This window comes from Oryctolagus cuniculus, chromosome 21 (assembly GCF_051225735.1).
Source record: "Oryctolagus cuniculus isolate XC-2025 breed Fujian yellow rabbit chromosome 21, ASM5122573v1, whole genome shotgun sequence".
Lineage (NCBI taxonomy): Eukaryota > Metazoa > Chordata > Mammalia > Lagomorpha > Leporidae > Oryctolagus > Oryctolagus cuniculus.
The window spans coordinates 34,423,815-34,449,752 of record NC_142887.1 but is presented as its reverse complement, the minus strand read 5'-3'; the positions used below and the strand labels follow the sequence as shown (position 1 = coordinate 34,449,752).

At 45.4% G+C, this 25,938-nt stretch overlaps 1 long non-coding RNA gene across 1 annotated transcript in view; it reads left to right on the top strand.

Annotated features, from left to right (window-relative positions):
* LOC127485381 (uncharacterized) overlaps nt 1-17,509 on the top strand; it is a 50,556-nt gene extending 33,047 nt beyond the window's left edge. The window contains exon 3 of the long non-coding RNA XR_016227185.1: nt 17,123-17,509. This is a non-coding gene — a long non-coding RNA (uncharacterized LOC127485381). The remainder of the gene's footprint in view (nt 1-17,122) is intronic.
* Nucleotides 17,510-25,938: the final 8,429 nt, after the last annotated feature.

Sequence of the window (25,938 nt, the reverse complement as noted above, 5' to 3'; positions counted from 1 at the left end):
CACCCGCAACCCTCCCCTCTCCCACTCCCTCTCCCCTTCCATTCACATCAAGATTCATTTTCGATTCTCTTTATATACAGAAGATCAGTTTAGCATACATTAAGTAAAGATTTCAACAATTTGCTCCCACACAGAAACATAAAGTGAAAAATAATAGATGATTTTTTGAATGATGATGAAATCAGATCAGACCTATTGTCATGTTTAATCCCAGTGAGAGTCAAGTTGGGAATTGATAATTTCTTCTTTTTTTTTTTTTACAGAAGATCAGTTTAGTATACATTAAGTAAAGATTTAAACAGTTTGCACCCCCATAGAAACACAAAGTGAAATATACTGTTTGAGTACTCGTTATAGCATTAAGTCTCAATGTACAGCACATTAAGGACAGAGATCCTACATGAGGAGCGAGTGCACAGTGACTCCTGTTGTTGACTTTACAAATTGACACTCCTGTTTATGGCATCAGTAATCTCCCCATGCTCCAGTCATGAGTTTCCAAGGCTATGGAAGCCTTTTGAGTTCTCCGACTCTTATCTTGTTTAGACAAGGTCATAGTCAAAGTGGAGGTTCTCTCCTCCCTTCAGAGAAAGGTACCTCCTTCTTTGAAGACCTGTTCTTTCCACTGGGATCTCACTCACAGAGATCTTTCATTTAGGTTTTTTTTTTGCCATAGTGTCTTGGCTTTCCATGCCTGAAATGCTCTCATGGGCTTTTCAGCCAGATCAGAATGCCTTTAGGGCTGATTCTGAGGCCAGAGTGCTGTTTAGGACATCTGTCATTCTATGAGTCTGCTGAGTATCTCGCTTCCCATGTTGGATCGCTCTCCCTTTTATTTATTCTATCGGTTAGTATTAGGAGGTACTAGACTTGTTTATGTGATCCCTTTGACTCTTAGTCCTTTCATTATGATCAATTGTGAACTGAAATTGATCACTTGGACTGGTGAGATGGCATTGGCACATGCCACCTTGATGGGATTGAATTGGAGTCCCCTGGTATGTTTCTAACTCTACCATTTGGGGCAAGTCAGCTTGAGCATGTCCCAAATTGTACATCTCTTCCCTCTCTTATTCCCACTCTTATGTTTAACAGGGATCACATTTCAGTTAATTTTCAACACTTAAGAATAACTGTGTATTAATTACAGAATTAAACCAGTCATATTAAGTAGAGCAGACAAAAAAAATACTAAGAGGGATAATGTATTAAGTTGTTCATTAACAGTCAGGGCTATGCTGATCAAGTCACCATTTCTCATAGTGTCCATTTCACTTCAACAGGTTTCCTTTTTGGTGTTCAGTCAGTTGTCACCAATCAGGGAGAACATATGGTATGTGTCCCTTTGGACTGGCTTATTTCACTCAGCATGATGTGTTCCAGTTTCCTCCATTTTGTTGCAAATGACTGGATTTCATTGTTTCTTACTGCGGTATAGTATTCTAAAGAGTACATATCCCATAATTTCTTTATCCAGTCTACCATTGATGGGCATTTTGGTTGGAGGCAAGATAGCGGAATAGTGAGGGCGTGCAACGATAGTCCGGGTAAATTTAGTTTAATAAAAGCAGAGTTACAGTAGCCTCAGACAAAGGATCAGGAAAAAATTGCAGAGGAAACTCTTTCGGAGCTATTTGCTGTGACCCAAAGGACCTACTGGGAGAGCAGGGTCGTCCACCACGCGGAAGCTGAACTGCGGGAGCCGCAGAGTCTGAGTGCCAGTGTGGGAAGGGGAGTCTATGTGACAAAGACACCAGCGGGGAGAGGAGGGATGCTAAGGGCTCTGAGTCCACACATTGGCGCTGGAATCGAAGCCTTGCAGTATTACTTACCTCCTGAACAAAAAATAAAATAAAATAAATAAATGAATAAATAAAGAGAGATTTACCACGTATAACCTGAGGGTGTCACCTTTAAACACCCTTAACCAGGAAGAACCAAGCAGAGCTCTCAGGCCACACCCATCTCAAGCCTCCAAGGCTCCTCCAACAGCAGGCAGTCCACTTAACACGGACATAGTATAATAATAATAAAAAAAACCTCACAGTGAGGGAAACAGAATTAACCATGCCAAGCAATAAACACAGAAATCGAGAGAACAAGCTCAACGATGACATTATGATGCCTCCAAATAAACAAAACACCCCAAACCAAGATTATGAAGATGATGAGATAGAAGAAATGCAAGATACGGATTTCAAAAAATTTATGATAAGAACATTTAGAAGTTTTCAAAAGCAAATCCTTGAACTACAGAAATCCTTATTGGACAGGATTGAAAATCTCTCTCGTGAAAATGAAATTTTAAGGAAGAATCAAAATGAAACGCAGAAACTAGTAGAGCAGGAAAGTGTGATAGTGAAGAGAAATCAAAATGAAATGAAGAGCTCAATAGATCAAATGACAAACACATTAGAGAGCCTTAAAAACAGAATGGGTGAAGCAGAAGAGAGAATATCGGACTTAGAAGACAGAGAACAGGAAAGGATACAGTCAAACCAAAGAAAAGAAGAGGAAATTAGAAATCTAAAAATTATTGTTGGGAATCTACAGGATACTATTAAAAAAACCAACATTCGGGTTCTAGGAGTTCCTGAAGGCATGGAGAGAGAGAAAGGATTAGAAGGCCTTTTTAGTGAGATACTAGCAGGGAACTTTCCAGGTTTGGAGAAGGACAGAGACATCCTAGTACAGGAAGCTCATAGAAGCCCCAATAAACATGACCAAAAGAGATCCTCACCACAACACGTTGTAATTAAACTCACCACAGTGAAACATAAAGCAAAGATCCTAAAATTTGCAAGAGAGAAATGTCAGGTTACTCTCAGAGGATCTCCAATCAGACTCACAGCAGACGTCTCATCAGAAACACTACAGGCTAGGAGGGAATGGCGAGACATAGCACAGGTGCTAAGAGAGAAAAATTTCCAGCCCAGAATATTATATCCTTCTAAGCTCTCATTTGTGAATGAAGGTGAAATAAAGACCTTTCATAGCAAACAGAAATTGAAAGACTTTGCCGCCACTCGTCCGGCCCTGCAAAAGATACTTAGAGATGTGCTACACTCAGAAACACAGAAACATGGCCATCAATATGAAAGAAGGGAAAGGAAGAACACCTACCAGTAAAAGAGCATGGGAAGCTGAAAGCATATACTCAAAAATATCTCTGGGAAAATGGCAGGGCAAAGTCACTATGTATCAATAGTCACATTAAACGTGAATGGCCTGAACTGTCCAGTTAAAAGACACAGACTGGCTGATTGGCTTAAGGAACACAACCCAACTATTTGTTGCCTACAAGAAACACATCTCTCTAACAAAGAGGCATGCAGACTGAAAGTGAAAGGTTGGAAAAAGATATTCCATGCCAACAGAAACCAAAAAAAAGCAGGTGTAGCCATATTAATATCAGACAAAATAAACTTTAATACAAAAACTGTTAAGAGAGACAAAGAGGGGCACTATATAATGATTAAGGGTTCAATTCAACAGGAAGATGTAACTATTATAAATGTATATGCACCTAATTACAGGGCACCGGTCTATTTAAAAGATATGTTAAGGGACTTAAAGGGAGACTTAGATTCCAATACAACAGAAAGGTACCAAATAAATGAGCTTTCAGCGCATCTCAAGGACCTAGAAAATTTGCAGCAAACCAGACCCAAACCTAGTAGGAGAAGAGAAATAATTAAAATCAGAGAAGAAATTAACAGGATTGAATCCAAAAAAACATTACAAAAAATCAGCCAAGCGAAGAGCTGGTTTTCTGAAAAAATAAACAAAATTGACACCCCATTGGCCCAACTAACTAAAAAAAGAAGTGAAAAGACCCAAATCAATAAAATCAGAGATGTATAGTACACTTGTGCAGTGCACTGTGATGTGTCCCAAGAGGTGCATAGTGATGGATTTAGTGATAGCAGTGGTCAAGTGATGCCAGTGTCGGTAATACAGTGACCCAGAGATACACCAAGAGATACAGTCATATCTGGTGATATGTCAATATACAGTGACATACAATAGAGACATACAGAGACAGGTAGAGTGGTATAGAGTGTCAGAGCAGTATTTAGTGACAGATGGTGATGTACAGTGACAAATATAGGTGTATAGTGATATATAGTGAGAGATACAGTAATACATAGGGCAGATATGGTGATGCATAGTGGCAGATATAGTGATGTGTAGTGATATAGTGATACATAAGGACAGATACGGTGATACACAGTGACAGTGATACATAGAGACAGAGTGATATATAGTGAAATCAAATGTATGGTGGCAGATATGGTGATAAACAGATATGGCCAATATAGCCCTATACTGACATATTGTGATAGTGATATACAGTAGTTGGTGGAGTACAGTGTGGAAGATGTTGATACAGTAGTGTGGTGCCACAGTGATATTTTAGAGTGACATAGTAAAAGACACAGATATCGGTGTATCCATGGGTGACATGTGAGTGTTGGTGTGTGGTGTTTTGTGCACAACATTCCTTGTTGCTCTGTTCTTGCACGTTTTGGCACAGAGTTGTCTTACACCTGAGAGTATCCATCAGGAATAAGGATTGGCTGTCTTTGGGGATGACTAATTCTCTAAGGTCTCAGGATTCATGAATATGCACACCACTTGCTGCATTGTGAAGTCTCCTCAGGGCTGGCGTTTGGGACAGTAGTTGCACTGCCACTTGGGACACCCACGTCCTGTATCATAGTGCCTAGATTTGATTCCTGACTCTGCTTTTGATTCCAGCTTCCAGCTACTGTGACTGCTGGGAGGCTGCAGGTCATGGTGCAACTGCCAGGGTCCCTGACACCCTTGTGGAAGACCTGGATTCAGTTCCTGGGTCCTGGAATCACTCTGCCCCATCTCTTCCTGAGGTGAGCTTTTAGGGAGTGAACCAGCTGAAGAGAAATCTCTCTCACTCTTGTCACTCTGCCTTTAAAACAAATAATTTAAATTTTGAATTTATTTTAGTTTCATTGTTGACATTTCTAAAGTATAGGCAAAAGGGAATCTCATATTTAAAAATAGTGCAAAGCTGGGGCTGGCTTTGTGGCACAGCAGGGAAAGCCACCACCTGCAATGCCAGAATCCCATATGGGGGTTGGTTTATGCCCTCCCAGCTGCTCCACTTCCAATCCAGCTCCCTGCTTATGGCCTGGGAAAAGCAGTGGAAGATGGCCCAAGTGCTAGGGCCTCTGCCACCCACATCAGGGACATGGATGAACTCCTGGATCCCGATTTCAACCTAGCACAGTCCTGGCCATTGTTGCCATCTAGGGAGTGAACCAGTGGGTTTAAGATAGATCTCTCTCTCCCCTATCACTCCATACCCCTTAACTGTGGGAATTCTCTCTCACCCTGTCTCTGTCTGTTTCCTCTCTCTCTCTCTGTCATCACCCTGGTTTAAAACAAATAACATAAATAGAAAACTTAAAATCCATTCTTTATGTACATTTACAAAGCATAGGCAAAATGGATAATCATATTTAAAGTATGTGCATAGTGGCCATGGGGCCCTGTGGACTGTGGAGGTGACACCTCCAGGGCAGAGCACTGAGAACTTTGGTGGGTGACACGGGGAACTTGCCCTGGACCTGTGATGTGGAGGTCACTGAAAATGTGTCAGCGTCCCAGGGGTGGGAAGTTGAACAACCCTGGATGAGTCATTCAAGCCCGTTTTGTCCCAGAAGTTCTTTGCCTCTGGGTACATCATGCGATGTCTCTGGGATGGGCTTGGAGGGGATGACCTTCTGTGGGACCGGAGCCTGGAAGCAGTGCATCTCCCTGCATTTCTTGTTCTCTTTCTTCCTAGAAACATTTACAACTGTGGAGTATGGAGCTCTTGGAATGAAAGAGAATGTGTTGATAGTGTTAGCCTAACCCGTGGCGTGGGGCCTGTTGCATGGCTGAGTGACAGGGGGAAAGTCTCTGTGAGGCTGTGATGTGTGTGAGCTGCCCCCTTTCTTACCATCATCCTTGGCGTAAGGATCAAGTTAATGTCACAGTTCCCCACGTGCATTCCATTGTCTCAAGGAGTCAGCAAGTTGTCTAGAAAAACACTTTTTCCCCCTATAATCCCATGTCTTCAGTGGAGTATAAATCTTTTCCAGGAATAGGTGGTGTGGAGGGATCTGCATGCATCTCAGTTTTTGCTGTGGTTTATAGCAAATGCTGTATGATGTCTGTTTCCTTTCCATTTAAGTGGCTCCTGTTAACGTCAGTAATTAGAGAATTTTTTTTTGTTGAAGTGTCCCATGAGTTGTTTGCTAAAGGGTGAGGTACAATAAAACTGTGTGACTTTTGAGATGAAAAATTTCAGTGTCACTTGTCAGTTATTTAAGAAAATTATAAGGTATTCAGCCATAACTCATGTCAACAGCTTCAGGTGGTCACTGACATCATTACATGAGAGTGCTAATTGTTAAATTAACAACAGGAAACACTGTACACTAACTCTCATGCAGGTCTGCTGTCCTCAATGAGTTGAATTATGAGAGTTAACTGTAAAACTACTTCTTCAATAGTTTGTGTCTGTGTGTTTGTGTGTGTACATGCAAATTGTTGAAATCTTTTACTTAGCAGAGTATTGGTCTTCTATGTACAAAGTTAATTGAAAATGAATCTTAATGGGGAATGGGATTGGGAAGTGGAGTGGGAGGAACGGGAAACGTGGGAGTGTTGGTGGTAGGATTGGAATTAGGTGGTAAGAATAACTATGTTCCTAAAGTTGTATATTTGAAACTTGTATTCCTTTAAAAAAAGTAAATAAAGTTTTTTAAGGAAGTATTCAGCCATGCAGGAGCCAGAAAAAAATATACACAGAGTAATCTTGAGGTGCTCCCATACTTGCTCTGGGATCTGATTAGTCATGAGAGTGTATTCTGTGTAGATTGACTTATTATATTTTCAACTGGGCTGTGTCCAGTTAGTAGCTCAGATCAGAGCTTAATCCAGATCTCCCACATGGGTGTCAGGCACCTAACTACCTGACCATCCCTCACACTCTCCTATGACCCACACTAACTTTTTTTTTTATTAAGTTTATTGATTTATTTGAAAGAGTTGCAGGGTGGTGGAAAGAGAGGGGGAGAGACAGAGAGTTCTTCCATCAGCTGGTTTTGAGAGTTAGATTGAATCTCTTGGTTCAGAACTGATGAAACCATAGTGGGCCATTAATGTCCTGTGATAATTTGGCCATCAACCAATATTCCAGGGCAGGAGGCAGGAGCATGTCCCTGACATTGGCATGTGAGCCTATTTGTTCAGTGGTAACCCTCCATGGTTGGAATGATTAGAGGGGAAAAACTGCACTTTATATAATGTGAATGGGTACTAGTTGGAGTTTTTGAAGCTTTTGCCTTGCTTTAATTTGATATGAGTGACAGAGAGAGAGATGGTGGCACAGAGCTCCCATCTACTGCTTCATCCCCGAATGACACCTAAATGCATGCTGTGGACAGGGAACACAAGTGAGGGCCTGGGAAAAGTGAAAAATTCTGTTTGAGTACTAGTTATAGCATGAAATCACAATTTACATCACATTAGGGACAGAGATCCTACATGTGGAGTAAGTGCACAGTGACTCCTGTTGTTGACTTAGCAAATTGACACGCTTGTTTATGGCATCAGTAATCACCCTAGGCTCTTTGTCGCTCCCCCACTTTCACGGAGGAAGAACACCAGACACTGTTTTCTTTCCCCTGTCCTTCCCGGATTTGCTGCCACTCCCCTGCCTCTGCGGAGGAGCGGCATCCCCACCGCTCACCCGCTTTCGTGGAGGAGCGGCAACAATGAGCTCTCCGACCAACTCTCAGGGGGCCGCACATGTTGTCTCTCTCCCCCTTTTATAGTCCTCTCCCACCAATCCATGCTCCGCTGCCCACGTACTGAGCATGCCACTTTCCTCCAATTAGAGGTTGTGTCAGGAATCAGCTAATTGACAAAGCAGCTGTGTAAGATTTGTTTGCTCCCTCTCAGTGCCATATGGTGGGAGATCAGATGCATAGAGTTAGTTTCAGTCCACAGTCTCAGTACTTTTTTTTTTTAACTTTTATTTAATGAATATACGTTTCCAAAGTACGAATAATGGATTACTATGGCTTCCCCCTCATACCGTCCCTCCCACCCACAACCCTCCCCTTTCCCACTCCCTCTCCCCTTCCATTCACATCAAAATTCATTTTCGATTATCTTAATATACAGAAGATCAGCTTAGTATACATTAAGTAAGGATTTCAACAGTTTGCTCCCACACAGAAACATAAAGTGAAAAATAATAGATGATTTTTTTTAATGATGATGAAATCAGATCAGACCTATTGTCATGTTTAATCCCAGTGAGAGTCAAGTTGGGAGTTGATAGTTTCTTTTCTTTTCTTTTTTTTTTTTTTTAACAGAGGATCAGTTTAGTATGCATTAAGTAAAGATTTCAACAGTTTGCACCCCCATAGAAACACAAAGTGAAATATATTATTTGAGTACTCGTTATAGCATTAAATCTCAATGCACAGCACATTAAGGACAGAGATCCTACATGAGGAGTAAGTGCACAGTGACTCCTGTTGTTGACTTTACCAATTGACTCTCCTGTCTATGGCATCAGTAATCTCCCTATGCTCCAGTCATGAGTTTCCAAGGCTATGGAAGCCCCTTGAGTTCTCCGACTCTTATCTTGTTTAGACAAGGTCATAGTCAAAGTGGAGGTTCTCTCCTCCCTTCAGAGAAAGGTACCTCCTTCTTACTTGTCTCCCGGGCGCCCCGCCATGTTGTGGGAGATGGACCCTGCTCCCCACAGCTCTTGTCATGAGTTGCCATAGCTATGGAATCCTTTTGAGTTCACCGACTCTTATCATATTTAGACAAGGTCATAGTCAAAGTGGAAGTTCTCTCCTTTCTTCAGAGGAAGGTACCTCCATCTTTGATGACCCGTTCTTTCTACTGGGATCTCACTTGCAGAGATCTTTCATTTAGGTCCTTTTTTTGCCAGAGTGTCTTGGCTTTCCATGCCTGAAATACTCTCATGGGCTTTTCAGCTGGATCCAAATGCCTTAAGGGCTGATTCTGGGGCCAGAGAGCTGTTTAGGACATCATCATTCTATGAGTCTGCATTGTATCCCGCTTCCCATGTTGGTTCATTCTTTCCTTTTTGTTCTATTGGTTAGTATTTTCAGACACTAGTCTTGTTTATGTGATCCCTTTGGTTCTTAGTCCTATCATTCTGATCAACTGTGAACAGAAATTGATCAAATGGACTAGTGGGATGGCATTGGTACATGCAACCTTGATGGGGTTGAATTGGAACCCCTTGGTATGTTTCTAACTCTACCGTTTGGGGCAAGTCAGCTTGAGTATGTCCCAAATTGTACATCTCTTCCCTCTCTTATTCCCACTGTTATATTTAACAGGGATCACCTTTCAGTTAAGTTTCAACACTTAAGAATAACTGTGTAATGATTACAGAATTAAAACAATAGTATAAGGTAGAACAGACAAAAAATACTAAGAGGGATAATGTATTAAGTTGTTCATCAACAGTCAGGGAAAGGGCTGATCAAGTCACTGTTTCTCATTGTGTCCATTTCACTTTAACAGGTTTCCTTTTTGGTGCTCGGTTAGTTGTCACCAATCAGGGAGAACATAAGATATCTGTCCCTTTGGGACAGGCTTATTTCACTCAGCATAGTGTTTTCCAGATTCCTCCATTTTGTTACAAGTGACCGGATTTCACTGTTTTTGACTGCTGTATAGTATTCTATAGAGTACATGTCCCATAATTTCTTTATCCAGTCTACCGTTGATGGGCATTTAGGTTGATTCCAGGTCATAGCTATTGTGAATTGAGCTGCAATAAACATTAAGGTGCAGACCGCTTTTTTCTTTGAAAATTTAATTTCCTTTGGGTAAATTCCAAGGAGTGGGATGGCTGGGATGAATGGTAGGGTTATATTCAGGTTTCTGAGGAATCTCCAGACTGACTTCCATAGTGGCATAATCAGTTTGCACTCTCACCAACAGTGGGTTAGTGCCCCTTTTTCCCCACATCCTCACCAGCATCTCTTGGTGGTGGATTTCTGAATGTGAGCCATTCTCACCGGGGTGAGGTGAAACCTCATTGTGGTTTTGATTTGCATTTCCCTGATGGCTTAGTGATCATGAACATTTTTTCATGTGCCTGTTGGCCATTTGGATTTCCTCCTTTGCAAAATGTCTATTGAGGTCCTTGGCCCATCTCTTAAGTGGGTTGCTTGTTTTGTTGTTGTGGAGTTTCTTGATCTCTTTGTAGATTCTGGTTATCAACCCTTTATCTGTTGCATAGTTTGCAAATATTTTTCCCATTCTGTCGGTTCCCTCTTCACTCTCCTGACTGTTTCTTTTGCAGTACAGAAACTTCTCAACTTGATGCAATCCCACATGTTAATTTTGGCTTTGACTGCCTGTGCCTCCAGGGTCTTTTCCAGGAAGTCTTTGCCTTGACAATATCTTGCAGGGTTTCTCCAATGTTCTCTAATAATTTGATGGTGTCAGGTTGTCGATTTAGGACTTTAATCCATGTTGAGTGGATTTTTGTGTATGGTGTAAGGTAGGGGTCTTGCTTCATGCTTCTGCATGTGGAAATCCAGTTCTCCCAGCACCATTTATTGAATAGACTGTCCTTTCTCCAGGAAATGGTTTTAGATCCTTGATCAAATATAAGTTGGCTGTAGATGTTTGGGTTGATTTCTGGTGTTTCTATTCTGTTCCATTGGTCTATCCATCTGTTTCTGTACCAGTACCATGCTTTTTTGATTACAACTGCCCTGTAGTATGTCCTGAAATCTGGTATTGTGATGCCTCTGGCTTTGTTTTTGTTGTACAAGATTGCTTTAGCCATTTGAGGTCTCCTGCATCTCCATATGAATTTCAGTATCATTTTTTCCAGATCTGAGAAGAATGTCTTTGGTATCTTGATTGGGATTGCATTGAATCTATAAATTGCTTTTGGGAGAATGGACATTTTAATGATGTTGATTATTCCAGTCCATGGCTATGGAAGATTTTTCCATTTTTTGGTACCCTCTTCTATTTCTTCTTTAAGATTTTGTAATTCTCATCGTAGAGATCTTTAACATCCTTGGTTAAGTTTATTCCAAGGTATTTGATTGTTTTTGTAGCTATTGTGAATGGGATTCATCTCAGAATTTCTTTCTCAACTGTGGCATTGCCTGTGTATACAAAGGCTGTTGATTTTTGTGCATTGATTTTATATCCTGCTACTTTGCCAAACTCTTGTATGAGTTCCAATAGTCTCTTAGTAGAGTTCTTTGGATCCTCTAAGTAAAGAATCATATCATCTTCAAAGAGGGATAGTTTGACTTCTTCCTTCCCAATTTGTATCCCTTTAATTTCTTTTTCTTGCCTGATGGCTCTGTCTAAAACATCTAGAACTATGTTGAATAGCAGTGGTGAGAGTGGGCATCCCTGTCTGGTACCAGATCTCAGTGGCATGGACCAACTTATTTTAAAAAATGAAACCTGTGATTTTCAGTTTCTGCCTACATTGATAGAATGTTATACAAGAAAAGCATCTTGTTAATTTTTGTGGCAACAAATTTGCTGTGTTTCCAGTGCACATTGTTATTGGCAAAGCTGATGATCAAAAAATAGTAAGAATCACTAGAAGGACATTCAGCCTAGTGATTAAGATGCTCATTAAGAGACCCACACATCGGGACCGGTGCTGTGGTGCAGCAGGTTAAAGCCCTGGCCTGATGGGCCAGCATCCCATATGGGTACCGGTTCTAGTCCAGGCTGCTCCTCTTTTGATCCAGTTCTCTGCTATGGCCTGGGATAGCAGTAGAAGATGGCCCAAGTTCGTGGGCCCCTGCACCCACATAGGAGACCCAGAAGAAGCTCCTGGCCCCTGGCTTTGGATTGGCACAGCTCTGGCCATGGCAGCCATCTGGGGAGTGAACCAGTGGATGGAAGACCTCTCTCTCTGTCTCTCTCTCTCTGTGACTCTGTCTTTCAAATAAATACAACGCATATTTACAAAAAAAAGAAACCTACCTCATTGTACCTAGGTTCAGTTCTTCCTGTCTTTAGCTCCTGATTCCAGCTTCCTGCTAATGCAGACTCTAGAAGGCACCAGTGATGGCTCAAGTAAGTCAATTCCTGCTAGCCACAGCCACATGGGAATCCTTCGTTGCATTTCCAGCTCCCAGATTCAGTCCCTACCTTGTTCATCCCAGTTGGTTGCAAGAATTTTGGGAATGAACCAAAAAATGGGAGTACCATCTGTGTCTCAGCCTCTCCAGAAATTTAAAGACTTTGAAGATGTATTCAGTATTGAAAGGCAGAGTGACAGAGAGGGAGACACAGAGAGATCTTCCATCCACTGGTTCACTTCCTAGAAGGCCACAGCAGCCATGTGTGGAACTCCATCATGATTTCCCGCATGTGGTACAAGGACCCACGCACTTGGGGTGCCTTCAGCCTTTGCAGGCACATTAGGAGGAAGGCAGATATGCAGTGGAGGAGCCAGGACTCAAAGCATTACTCCAGCATGAGATGCCAGTGTCATTGTTGACAGCCTAAACCATAGTGCCATGATGCTGTCACCACAAAATAAATAACGTTAAAAATCTTTTAAATGCATAATGAGAACACTGGAGTTGCCCCAGTGGTGGGGGAAGACAGGGAGCCCGCCAGCCAAGGACATGTTACAGGCTGGCACATGGACATGTTACAGGCTGAACCTACTAGGTCCCTGCTGTCTGGCAGGGGGCACTGTGGAGTAAAGTATGCTCAAATGATTGAGTACAGTCAGGCTTTGGTGGTACCAGGCAAGGCTGATGTTTTTGCACCTGGCAAGCAGCAGAATTTGGCCCAAATGCTTGCCCCGTTTCCACTATGTGGGAGACCCAGCTGGAATTCCTAACTCAAGGCTTTGGCTTGGCCCAACCATGATGGTTGAAGTCATTTGCTGAATGAACCAGTAGATGGAAAATCTCTCTCTCTGTTTCTGGCCTTCCAGAGAAATAAGCCTTTTTTTTAAAAGGTCCCTCCTTCCAATGCCATTGCACTGGGGGCTAAGTTTCCAGCACAGGTATTTTGGGAGGACATTTGAGCCACAGCATTCTTTCACGGAATCAGCCAGCGGTGCAGACAGGTGAGGGCTTTACAACCTTCCTGCAAGACAGCTCTATTGGGTGGGCCAGAGAGTGGGGCCAGGAGGAAAGACTCTGTTCTGTCCCACAAGGACCACAGGCAGGGCATGGCAGCTGAGAGGCCCCCATCCTGTAATTGGTTAAGGAGAAGCAGCCACTCTTTTCAGCCAGGAGAGAATCCTGGGCTCCCATCCCTTCAGTTCAGCCACAGGCTTCCTGCTCAGGTGTCAGTCCTTGTGGACACCAGTGTGTTGGGCTCCACAGCCCCCTGGCCCACATGATGGAAACTTTCCAATAGGATTAGTCCTTCCCTGGTAGCTGTCACACAGTCCAATGCTTTCTGATACAGGATCTGCAGAGCAGACACATGAGCACAAGAGACAGGGAGGCTTTTGTATTGAACACTGCCATCTAATTTCAATGTTCAGACAGCTGGAGGCCACAAGACGAGGGGTTCTCCTGAGTAAGAGGTGTGCCACAGGTTGGAGGGCGGAGGAGAGGATCAGACAGACGGGAGGGTCTGCAGATGAAGAGACTAAGGAATCAGGTCTGGAGGCCAGAGAAAGGCAGGAAGCAGGTTGGCAAGGGGGTCCTGCATCCATGGCCATGTGTCCCTCGTCAGACACTGCCTGGGCGGTAGGACAGCAGCAGCTATGAGGGTCCACATCCCTAGGGCTTAGATAATCTGGCCAAGAGGTGCAGGGAAAGGCAGGAATGCAGGCAAAATGGTCCCCCGGAGACAGCTGTAAGCCCCAAGAGGAGAGACTGGCATGGAAAGAAATACCCATGGGCTTTTTAAAAAAGATTTTTCTTTCTATTTATTTATTTGAGAGGGACAGACAAAGAGAAAAGTCTTCCATCTTCTGGTTCACTGCCCTGATGGCTGCAATGGCCAATGCTGAGCCCATTTAAAGCCAGGAGCCAGGAGCTTCTTCTAGGTCTCTCATGTGGGTGTAAGGGCCCAAGGTCTTGTGCCACCTTCTACTGCTTTTCCAGGCCATAGCAGAGAGCTGGACTGGAAGAGGAGCATCTGGTACTGAAACTGGCACCCATATAGGATGCTGGCACTGCAGATGGAGGATTAATCTACTGCGCTACAGCACCTGCCCCAATATCCACGGGTGGTTCTTCTGCACCCTGGGCAGTGGCCCTGCTGGTGTCTCCTGTTTCCTCTTCTGTGTCCTCTGCTTTCCTTGTTGCTGGACACTGGAAGGGCAGCAGTCAAATGAATAATTCCTACAGCTGGCACAGGGTTAAAGGAGGAGGCCGTGTGCTGCTCTGCTCTGGGTGGCCATTGCTTCACCCCCAACATGCTCTTGATGCTCCACAGCCCTGTTGCTTCTCCCTGTCATGGTCTTTCCTGGTGACCCTGTTACTTGTCTTGGTGGGGACTTAGTGGTTGCACTTTGCTGGAAGTGTTCACTGAGCTGCAGGGATGGTGGTGAGTTTGTTCTGCCAGTGAGGCCTGCGCAGAGGTCATGAGCACCTGAATCAAAGGCCGCACCTCAGGGTGGCACAGTGAACTCAGGGTGGTGATCAGAGAGACCTGCACCCCTGCAGAAAGATCCTGGGGCCCTTCCCTTATGTCCTACCCATCAGTCCAGTACCACAGACAGGTGCTGACCCTGACCTGACAGAGGAACTTGGCAGGCTGAGTAAATGGGATCAAAGCAGCTGAGCTCTCTGGTCAAGGGCAGAAGTGAGGACAGAGTTTGCATGGGGAACTCCCTTAGGGATGTGGAGTCACATGGGGTGCTTGGATAGACAGCTAAACTCTCACCCTTCACCTTTGGCTGGGAACTCTGCCAAAACCTAAGTGAACAATCCTGGGGATCTTCTGGACAAAAGCTATAGGACTGTATTGTGAGTGAGGGCTGATTCCCTTGAGGTCCCAGAGATGGCCTGGTCATATCCTGGAGGGGTAGGCAGTGTCCATGACCCCTCCCCCATTCTAGACCTTGTGCCAACCATGATTAGATGTGAACCCAAGTCCAGCCCTCACTCTGAGACCCAGGGGCTTGTGGATATCACTGAAGCAGCTGAGCAGCAGCCCTGCAGGCCCACATCCAAGTTGATGCCTCCTCACTGCTCCTCACCAAGTTCTGTTGCCTGTCACATGGGCAGTTGGTTTGGAATGTCCTGGCTTCTGACTGTTGGGAACTGAGCAGTGTACTGGTCACTCCAGGTGGTCCCTGACCACAGCGATGCCTCAATGCAGAGTGGTAGGTTGAGCCATGTGCCATGGTGGGATGGACACTGTGTGGACCCCCTGATTCTTCAGCGGGGCTGCATGTCAGGGAAGTATTTGCATTTTGGTCAGGGATTGAAATATTGAGCCATGAGGTTAGTTGGGATTTGGGGTCATGTACATCTTCAAGGACATCAGCTGTGTCTTGCAACCCCCCAGGAGATTTTTGGAAAGTGTGGGAGGACAGTCCTTGGTTCCATGGCCAGGGTAGCATCTGTGGTCTCAGGGTTCAGGGATCTCCATGCTTAGGGAATCCAGCTGTACATTCACCTTAAGATTCACGAATCATCAGTGAAGTAAATCTGGGGAAGTCATTTAATCTCATTTATTTCAGTGCCTTGAAACCATCAGAAGACACAGCCGCTATTCTGCCTACACTACATCTCAAGACCATAGGTTTTGTTCGTGAGCTGTGAAGAATCAGTCCCATGCCAGTGTGAAAGAGAAAGCCCTATTTTCTGATTTGTCACCTGTGAGGACCCTCCTCTGAGGACACTAGCACTCAGGTCTCCTTAACTCTACTGGATACTTGGGAAGTGAATACTTATGTCAATGGCTCTTATGACATAGCAGCCAATTTTTTCAGGCTTTGAATTAACTTATTTTTAACCTCACAGTCATCCTAATACACAGGCCCTTCAACATTTCCACATGTGAAAGTGGGCCACTTCCACTTTTGTTGCTGCTGTGACTACTGCCACTATGAACATTTGCTTCAGATTGTTACATGAAGGAAAGATTTTTTTTTCCTGCTTAGATATCCCTGAGCAGAATATCTGGACCACACAGAAGCCCTGTGTTTAACTTTCTGAGAAAGTGTCACACTTCTGGGGGGATTAGCTGAAGCAGTGTTTGAAGTTCCCAATTTTGCGACCTCACTGGCAGCACTTTTCTGAACAATTTGCAGGCATCCTAGTGTTGATCTCTCAGGTCCTTTATACATAGTGTTTCACTCTTGTGAGTCTCTCTTTGGCCTTCAGCTTATTATGATATGAAATTATAATGCCAGGGTACATTGAACTTCCTGGTTATTTTTTAATTGCATAGACAGAATCAAACAGATGTCCTCTGCTGGTTCACTTCTAAAATGCTTGCTACAACTACAGGAGCCAAAGCTGGGAACTGAGAACTTGATCCACGTCTTCCATGTGGCTGGAAAGCACCCAACTTCTTGAGCCATCACCACTGTCTCCCAGGATGCACATGGGCGGGAACTAGAGACAGAGGTAGGGGATCAAATGCAAGAATTCCTATGTGGGACATAGATGTCCTAAGCATTAGCTTAATGACTAGGGCTAATACCCAACATTTGCATATTGTGGTTGCAGGTTTTAAAAACACTGGGGGAAGCTTAGGATATAATTTATGTAGTCTTGCCATCCTATTCTCTCTGTCATCTCTCAGTGGGACTCAGTGACTATGTGGTATTCTTAGTAGTGTTCCACAGGTCTCTGGAACTCTATTTATTTGCTAACTATTCATTAGACTGGGTCATCTGAAGGGACTAATCCACAAGTTCACTGATGCTTTTGCCTCCTCAAAGGCCTATTATAGGTAGAGTTATGTCCTCTATGTTCAAGTCCTAGCCCTCAGGGTATGTGTATGCATTTTTTTTTGGAAAAAAAAAAGGTATTCACAGGTAGAATCAGTGAAGATACATCATCCTGTATTAGAGTGGGTCCTGATCTAAATGCCATTGTCCTTCCATTGGCAGAGAAATGTGGCCTCTTAGACAAGGAAGGAAGAAGGCTGCTCTGGGATGACCCAGGCAGAGAGTGGAAGCATGCACTGCAAAGCAAGCAAGCCAAGGACTGCAGCAACTGCCAGAAGCTAGGAAGAGACCATGAAGGGTCCTAGCCTGGAGCATGCAGATAGAGCAGAGGGCAGGAGGCTCCTGACCTCAGGCTCTGCCCTCCAGAACCATGGTCCAGCTTCCAGTTTTAATGCCACACAGATTGCAATAAAGAGGTATGGTGACTAGAAAACTAATACTGGCCCCTCTGGTGAGCCTTTCAATTGTTCTGATTTTGAATTCCAGAACTCTGTTTGCATACTTTCCTGAATTTCTTTGAGTATATTGTAAAAGCTGAGTGCCCAGGAACTAGTGAGATCCATGTCTGTACTTCCTCAGAGATAGTGTCAACTGGCTGCTTTTTTCCCTTGATTTTCTGCTTATGTTGGGAGATCCTGATCCTGTACACTCCCAGGGTCAGTGATTCCTTTGGAGGCCCCCCTGGGCTCACAACAAGGTGGCACAACATGAGTGAGATGTCTGCCAGACAAGCTCATAAGAGCCTGATTGCTCAAGGTGTTCATTGGTGCCATCTTCCCAGCACATGGGTAGATTCTAGTACCCCAGGAGGAACTGGATGTTTGGCTTTAGTCATTATGTGTGTGAGAAGTCCAGCACCGTGAGCCTCTCTCATCAGAGAAGGGCGCACCTGTGCATTTCTGGATTCCCAGGAGTGTGTCAGAACTTCCCTCATGACCCAGCTCTCCTGTAATGCTGTTGGGTTAGTCTGTCTTTTATCTAAGGGAAGTTGTCAGCCACTTCACGTATCAACAAAGTTAAATGTTGCCTTGATAGTTTTGACATTTGGGCTTGGGACCATTGTACTTACCACCATGGGCAAGCTCATGGTCAAAGCAAACTCTGGCTTGTTTTGACAGACTTAATTGTGTACTGGAAAATAACGTTGTCCAGGACAATAATTTGGGGTAATTTTGGATGTTTTAATGTTGCTTGCAGAGTTCTCGCTATAAATGAGAGTCAATAGAGCACTTTGAGTAGGGGAGTGGCAAGAACCAATTTGAGTTTGAAAAAGAGTTCTCTGCTTACTAGTGTGAAAACTCCTTGATGGCCAGAGAGTTCAAGTGAGGAAGATACTGAAGTGTGTGTTTGGAGGTGCTAGAGGGCTGTGGCCTCCCTCAGACAATGACAGGGGACATGGATCCCATGTAAAGATGCCATGGTCCCAGGCTAACTTGGAATGCAGAGGCTGAAGTTACTGGGGGTGAGAGCAGCAGTGGGGCCTAAGGGTGCAGTGAAGGACCTAAGCAGCTGTGTCCTGTGCAAGGCCTTCAGCAGTAACAAGGAGGTAGAGAGTTAGATGGAGCTGGGAGGGGCAGGAGAGGGGTCCCTGGCCCAGGGGGCTGCGACATGGCCTCTCCCACTCTGCCTTTCTCCAGTGCCTTCCATGACCAATGCAGATGTCTTGATCTCAGTCTTCAGATCATGACTGGTTGGTACTGAATAGTACAGGTGTCTCATGGACAGTTCCTCAGAAGGCATGGAGATGAGGGAAAAGGCTGTGCACTGCTGAGTTCCTGGTTGACTCAGCCTCACACCCAGTGCCTTTTTTGTTTCAAAAGCAGAGCTAGGGAGAGAGGTGTGAGACTGGAACAGCTTGCACTGGGACAGGCTGAAGCCAGGAGCCTAGGCCTCTGAGTCTTCCACCTGGGAGGCAGAAGCCCCAGTTGTTGAGCCATCTTCTGCTGCCTTCCCAGGTTTGTTAGCAGGAGTTGTATTATAATTGGAGCAGCCTGGATGCAACCCAGTGGAAGCTCCTATCACAAGGAGCAGCTTAACCCATGGCACCAGAACTCCACACACCTACCTCACACCCCAGCGGTTTGGATTTCCTAGGGGTTTTGGTTCCCTGGCTCAGGTAGTTGCTGAGTCCCATTCTTAGCTGTGTTACCTGGACTGGACCACAAGCGTGGGTGTTCTGAGATGCACAGGTGAAGGTGAGAAGTGCCAGGTTGGCAATCAGGGATTTGAGAGTTAGATTGAATCTCCTGGTTGAGGGCTGATGAAACCATAGCGGGCCATTAAGGTCCTGTGATAATTTGGCCATCGACCAATATTCCAGGGCAGGAGGCAGGAGCATGTCCCTGACATTGGCATGTGAGCCTATTTGGTCAATGGTAACCCTCCATGGTTGGAATGATTAGAGGGGAAAAACTGCACTTTATATAATGTGAATGGGTACTACTTGGAGTTCATTGAAGCTTTTGCCTTGCTTTAATTTGATATGAGTGACAGAGAAAGAGATGGAGGCATAGAGCTCCCATCTACTGCTTCATCCCCGAATGACACCTAAATGCCTGCTGTGGACAGGGAACACAAGTGAGGGCCTGGGAACTCAATCCAGATTTCCTCTGGGGTGGCAGGACCCCAGCTACTTGGGCCATCACTGCTGCTTTCCAGGGTTGCATAGGCAGGAAGCTGGCATAAGTATTCAGAGCAGGGGTTAAATCCAGACTTGACCACTAAGCCATTCACATAACCCTGGCTCCATATTTGCTGAGTAATGCAGAATATATGACATTACACATTTTCCTTCTGAAAACTGTCATGGTCAGAATCCTCCCAAAAGGAGGAGGAGATGAGAAGCTCAGGGGTGGTGGTTTGTTTCTTAAAAAATGTACACAAAAACACATGCACAGAAAAAGAGAGAGAGAGAGAGAGAGAGAGAGAGAGAGAGAGAGAGAGAGAGAAACATGAAGAACTTCTGACTGCTGCTTCACTTCCCAAATACAGAGGTGGGGCTGGGCCTGACTGAAGCCAGAAACTCCATCCTGTGCTCTCACATGAGTGTCAGGAACCCAAGCACTGGGGTCATCACTGGGGCCCCCTAGGATACAAGTGTGCAGGAAGCTGGATCAGAAGCAACAGTGGGACTCTGTCTCAGGAACTCCATATGGAATGGGGGTGTCCCAAGCAGATGGCAAACCAGTTCTGCCTCAACAGGTACTTCAGATGCGACTTGGGTTTGATGAGATTGACATCCTGAGGAGTCCATGCCAGCTATTTAGGGATGCACCTGTACTGGCATGTATGTGGGAATAGGTATTTCCTAGAGATTTCCAGGTGATGCAGCTCAGTTGGGGGTTTGATTTGTGTGAGAGAGAGCAAGAAGGAGGAAGATAGCATTCGAGGTGGTAGCAACAGGGTTTTGCTGGTGTGTGGGACGTGGGCCATAGGAAGGAAGATCTGTGTCTGGCTATCTCCTTCTCTTTGTGCTGCTCTCTCTACAAGTAAAATGAAAATAAGTCTTTAAAATCTTCATTAGCTCTTATTTTAGAAAAGATAGCCCTGTTCCTGGAGCTTTAACCTCTGAAGTGTGTCAACACTGTGCCCCCAGGAATTGCCCTATTACAGTCTGTGTTTCCTACCTACGTTTGAGCTCCAGCATAGGGCTGTGCTCAGTTAAGCTGGGATTCTCTGCCTCTGCCAATCAAGGCAATTTCTGGAGGTGTGTTTTGCCAGTGACCTCACTTTTCTGTGGGATACAAGATGAGTTGGTGAATTCAGGTGTTAAGTTTTGTCTTGTGGTGTGGTTGGGAGTGACTTTTGATACACTTTTACATCTTTTAGCTCACATGTACAATCAATCCTTCTTTAAAAAATGGGACTGTAACTTAGCTTGTTTCTCATGAAAATAGTCTCTTCCCTTCCCCTTTCCAGATCAGAATGGAAGAGATGGAGTGAGGACTTCCCCCCATGTTGGCAATCAGATCACCCAGGAATAAGTGACATCCTAGAATTACTGTTGTCCTTGGTTATTGTGGAGTGATGTGTTTTCTTCCTCTATTCTTCCTAGCCTGTGAGTGTTGATGCTGGGTGCATGCTCTCTGCTTGAGATGTCAGTGTAGGAGATTTCCCTAAAAGATAAAGTGTGCATGTGTGGAGTGTAGATTGCTGGTGTGTGCAAGGTGTGATCCAGCCGACCACAGCTCAGAGAGGAAGTGAGAAGTGGCTGCTGCCACAGCAAGGTTGAAACTTCCTGTCTCTTCCTGTCCTGAGCTAACTAGATCTTGGGCCCCATTCCTAAAGTTCAGCCACAGATTTTCTTTTTTTTCTTAAAGATTTTATTTACATGAATGCCTGATTCCACAGGGAGAAAGGAGAGGCAGAGAGATAGAGATAGAGATAGAGATAGAGATAGAGATAGAGATAGAGATAGAGCGAGAGAGCGAGAGAGAGAAGTCATATATTTGCTGGTTCACTCTCCAATTGGCCGGAATGGCCAGTGCTGCATTGATCCAAAGTCAGGAGCCAGGAGCTTCTTCCCACTCTCCCACATGGGTGCAGGGGCCTATGGACTTGGGCCATCTTTTACTGCTTTCCCAGGCCATAGCAGAGAGCTGGATCAGATGTGGAGCAGCTGGGCTTCAACCTGGCCCATAAGCTTGCCAGCACTGCAGGCCATGGCTTCACCCACTACACCACAGTGCCAGCACCTCAGCCACAGCTTTTCTGCTCAGGAGGCAGTCATTATGGCCATTGACTCACTCTGGTCTCCAGCCCTTGTTACTTGCACCATAGGAACATTTTCCCCTAGGATCTGACCTCCTGTCAGCACTCACACAAGCCAGCATTTCTCCCACTGGACCTAGAGAGCACAGACACGAAAGAAAAAGAAAGAATATGGTGTTTAATATTAAATAAGTGAATGTTATCTTGTGGGGAGCCAGTTGGAGGCCATGAAAGGAGCTGGCCAGGGGCAGAGTTGTGCTTGTCCTGGAGGGGAGGGAGGAAGGGTCACGCGGGAGGATCTATATCCATAGGTGCTGAGAAACTGGGTATGAAGATGCAAGGAAAGGTGGGAAGAACAGTCACAAAACTGCCCCTGGGAACAGCAGGAGGGAGACAGAGGGCAGGAGGTGCAGTTGACATTTCTGTTGTCCGTGATGGAACAGAGCAGGGTGAAGTGTCCATGGCATCCTTCTGTGGGGAGCATAGGGACTTGACTGTCCCTATTCTGGGCTCATAGAGTGGTGATTTTTGCTTTTCTCATGCCCCGTGGAGGAGTGTATGGGGGTGTGGTGTCCCTGGCCACCTCCAGTGCAGGAGCACAGTGTAGTACGGAGTCCAGAGCTTCCTTCCATGGGGAAGCATATGGGGTGTGGCGTCCATTGGCACCTCATGTGGGAGAGCATAGGGTGGTGTGGTGTCCATGGGCTCCTCCTGAGGGAGAGAGTAGGGGAGTGTGGTGCCCATGACCTCCTCACGTGTTGGATCATAGGGTGGTGTGGTGTCATGACTTCACTTGTTCGGGGAGCATAGGAGGATAATTTGTCTGTATCTCTCTCAGTTCAGGGAAATATGGGGGTGATGTGTCCATTGCTACCCCCCACTGGGGAAGATGGGGGAGAGATGTCCATGGCTTCCTCCTGTGGAGTATCGGGGGTACAGTGTCCATATCCTGGATGATGGGATGATGTACTTTGCAGGCTTGCTTCCTCTGCCTCCCATGGCTGGTTGGTCTTTAGGAGCAAGAGTGCTTGGAACAGGTGCTGCAGAAGGGAAAAGGCCAGAAGGCTGTGTACTGCTGTGTACCTGGACTACCTCAGCCTCACCTCCCAAAGTGCTTTTGCTTTCCGTTACAAATGTATTTTGTGTGAAAGGTCGAGTTGGGAAGTGAGAAAAAAAGCAAGCTTCCATCTGCTGATTTCACCGTGAAATGGCCACCACAGCTGGCATAGTCACTTACAGACAGGGCCCTGGAACTTCATCAGAGTCTTCCAAAGGTCCAAGTCCTTGAGCCATGTTCTGCTGCCCTCCCAGGTACAGTGGCAGGCTGCTGGACTGGAAGTGCAGCAGCTGGGACTCAACCCAGCACTCAAATGGGATGCTGGTGTTGCAGGCAGTGGCTGAGCCTGCTGCACCACAGCACTGCGCACACATATGCCCGCCGCACACCGACCACCACCCCAGTGCTTTCAGATTTCCATGATGATCAGGTGACCTGGCTCAGGAGGTGGTGGCATCCTGTTCTTGGCAGTGCTCCCTGTGCTGGAGGACATGCCATGTCTGAGGCCCACAGACAGAGTAAAGCAGTGCCAAAATGCCACTCAGTTTGCTCAGGATCAAAAAGGACTGTCTGACGCAGGGTTTGTAATACCTATGATACTTTGGCCATCTTCCGATTGGTCCATGGCTTGAGGCAGCAGTGTGACCCCAATGTGGGCATGGGATCCCTTTTGGTTAGTGGTCAACCCCCATTGCTGCGATCAGGTGAGGGGGGCAAAATTTACTTCCCAAAGTGTTTCTTAAACAGCGAGATTCTCTCTACAACAGTAGATGTCCCAAACAGCTTTCAGCCACTGTCCCTCAGAAGTGCTAAGGCCAAAATGCTGCATCTGTGGAACCTCAGTAGTGGCACATCTGCAGATGACATGGGAGGAAGTGGTACCGGCAAAGGCTGCCGCCGGTCCCCTCCAGACTCATGTGTCTCCCCAGTTTCTAGCTGAGGGCAGAGGGTATGTGGCTGGAGCACCATGAGGTGTTGGTAGTGTGGGGGCCCCCTCAATGCTTTTCCAGGGCCTCAGCTCTCAGGTGCTGTGCTGGACTCGTTTCCCATTCCCCACCCTGCAGGTGAGTGATTGCTGAGGAGCAATCTCCTGACGGGCGGGTCCTGCAGGAGGTGGCAGCATTGGTGTCACCCTGTGTGTATCCTCCTTCCCTTGTCCTGGAAACACTGAGCAGAGCACCCTCAGAGCAGAAATGCAGGTGCCCATCAGAGCCTGTGGGGCTGGCAGCTTGGACTGAGGCCAGGCAGGCTGGAAGACACATCCTGACCACATGATTGAGATCCCATTCCTGCCAGTTCTCAGGGAGGAAGCCAACATGGATTTCCACAAAGACCTATTTGTGAATCTTGTCACTGCTCCATTCCCATCATCTAGATCCCGAGGTGATCCATCTCCCCGGCCCCTTTTTAAAGATTTTTTTTATTTGAATGGCAAAATTAGAGAGAATGATCCTCCATCAGCTGATTCCCTCCCCAAATGGCCACAACCGTCAGGGCAGGTCAGGAGAAAGTGAGGAGCTTCCCCTGGCTCTCCCACTATTACAGTGGCCCAGGGACTTGAGCCATCCTCTGCTGCTGTCCCAGGCACATTAGCAGGGAGCTGGATCAGAAGTAGAGCATGTGGGACTGGAACTGGCACCCATATGGCATGAAAGTGCCGCATGGTGGGAAATTGCACATTGCTCCTTGACAGCAGCCCCAATCCAGCTTTTCTTGAGTGTCTCTGTGTTTCAGTTGTTCCGGGAATAGTACTGTGGGTCCTGTTGCTTTCCCTGTCTAATTAGAGTTCCTTCTCTCCAGTTCAGCAGAGTAATGAAACTTTACAGCCACACTGATTCTTTGACCCATGCTCTGTTTTGATTGTCCCCCTCTGTGTGACCTTTGTATAAATGGAGCACCACCCTGTGAGTCTGTGCTTTCTGTTTTGGGTTCTACAGACACTGTTTAGAGAATTTATCGGGGGAAACACAGCCAGCAGTGATATACTTCATGTGTCTCCTGCTCTTCATTAGTCCTGATGTCCCAGAATTCCCTGGACAAGATTTCACTTCAGCCAGAAGAATTCCATCCACTTGGTGCCGTTTTGATAGCAAGTGGTCTTCTGATGACTGCTCTTAGTATTCCTTCATCTCCACCATCCTAGTTTTTCTGCATAGAAGGCTTGGAACTTACATGGTATGTTTTTCCCTGGAGAATCCTGGGGCGGTCTTATCTTTCCAAACGCGGTGAACAGGGTTCTAGTATCCTGTGGTGTTTGTGTTTTCTGATGAGAAGTCATCCCTGCTCATGTGGGTATGCACATGCCATTGGCTCTGATTTCAAGAGTTCTCTTTTTCTCTTCTTGTGGATTGTTCACATGTCCCTGAGATGCTTCTGAGTCCTTGGATCTGTATTCCTAAAAGGGTGATGTTCCTGGCCATTCTGTTCCTTTTAATATTTTGTACTTCACCACCCTCCTACCCCCTCCAGGCTCCTATGAGTTAGGGCTCTTGCTATGGTTCACACATCTCTGAGGCTCTATTCATTTAGGTTCAAGCTTCTTCCCTTTCTCATTGTTCTTCAACTTGTACCTTTCTGTTGATTGGCATATAACTTGATATTTTCACTTTTTCCTGCACTCTGGACTTGATTCCATCTGTTACATTTTCAGTAGATGAAGGAACCACTGAGCTAAGGCCAGCCCAGACATCCATTACCTTTTGATATGAATGATGTACGTTCAGGCCCAACGTTTCCAGCTTGTGTTTTTCATGTATTTCTTCCTCTGCTGAGAACTTCTTAGCTATAATTTGAAGAGTATTTGTCTTTCTGGGTTTAGTGATGGTTAGAGGAGATGGAGTCTCTGATCATTCCTGTATGAAGGCCGTTTCAGAGCTAAGCTGTGTAGACTCTGTTTGTCCCCTTAGCTCTCTGATTTGCACAGTTCTCCTGACCTTCGTACATGTTCTTCTCAGTGGTGTTTATTCCCCATGCTGTTGTGCAGTTCCACAGACAAGAATACCCATGAGGGGAAATAGTATGTGAAAGGGATACTAGAGATTTTCCTCTCATTCCTTGGAGAACACCATCTTTCTGGTTCTTTTGTGCAGAAATATAGTAATTTTCAAGGTTATCCCTTAGCAGAGACATTAGCATAGCTTTGTCAGTGAAAAGTGAGGAACTACACAAATGGGTATAACCCTCTTCTTAACACCATTTCTCATTTTTTGGA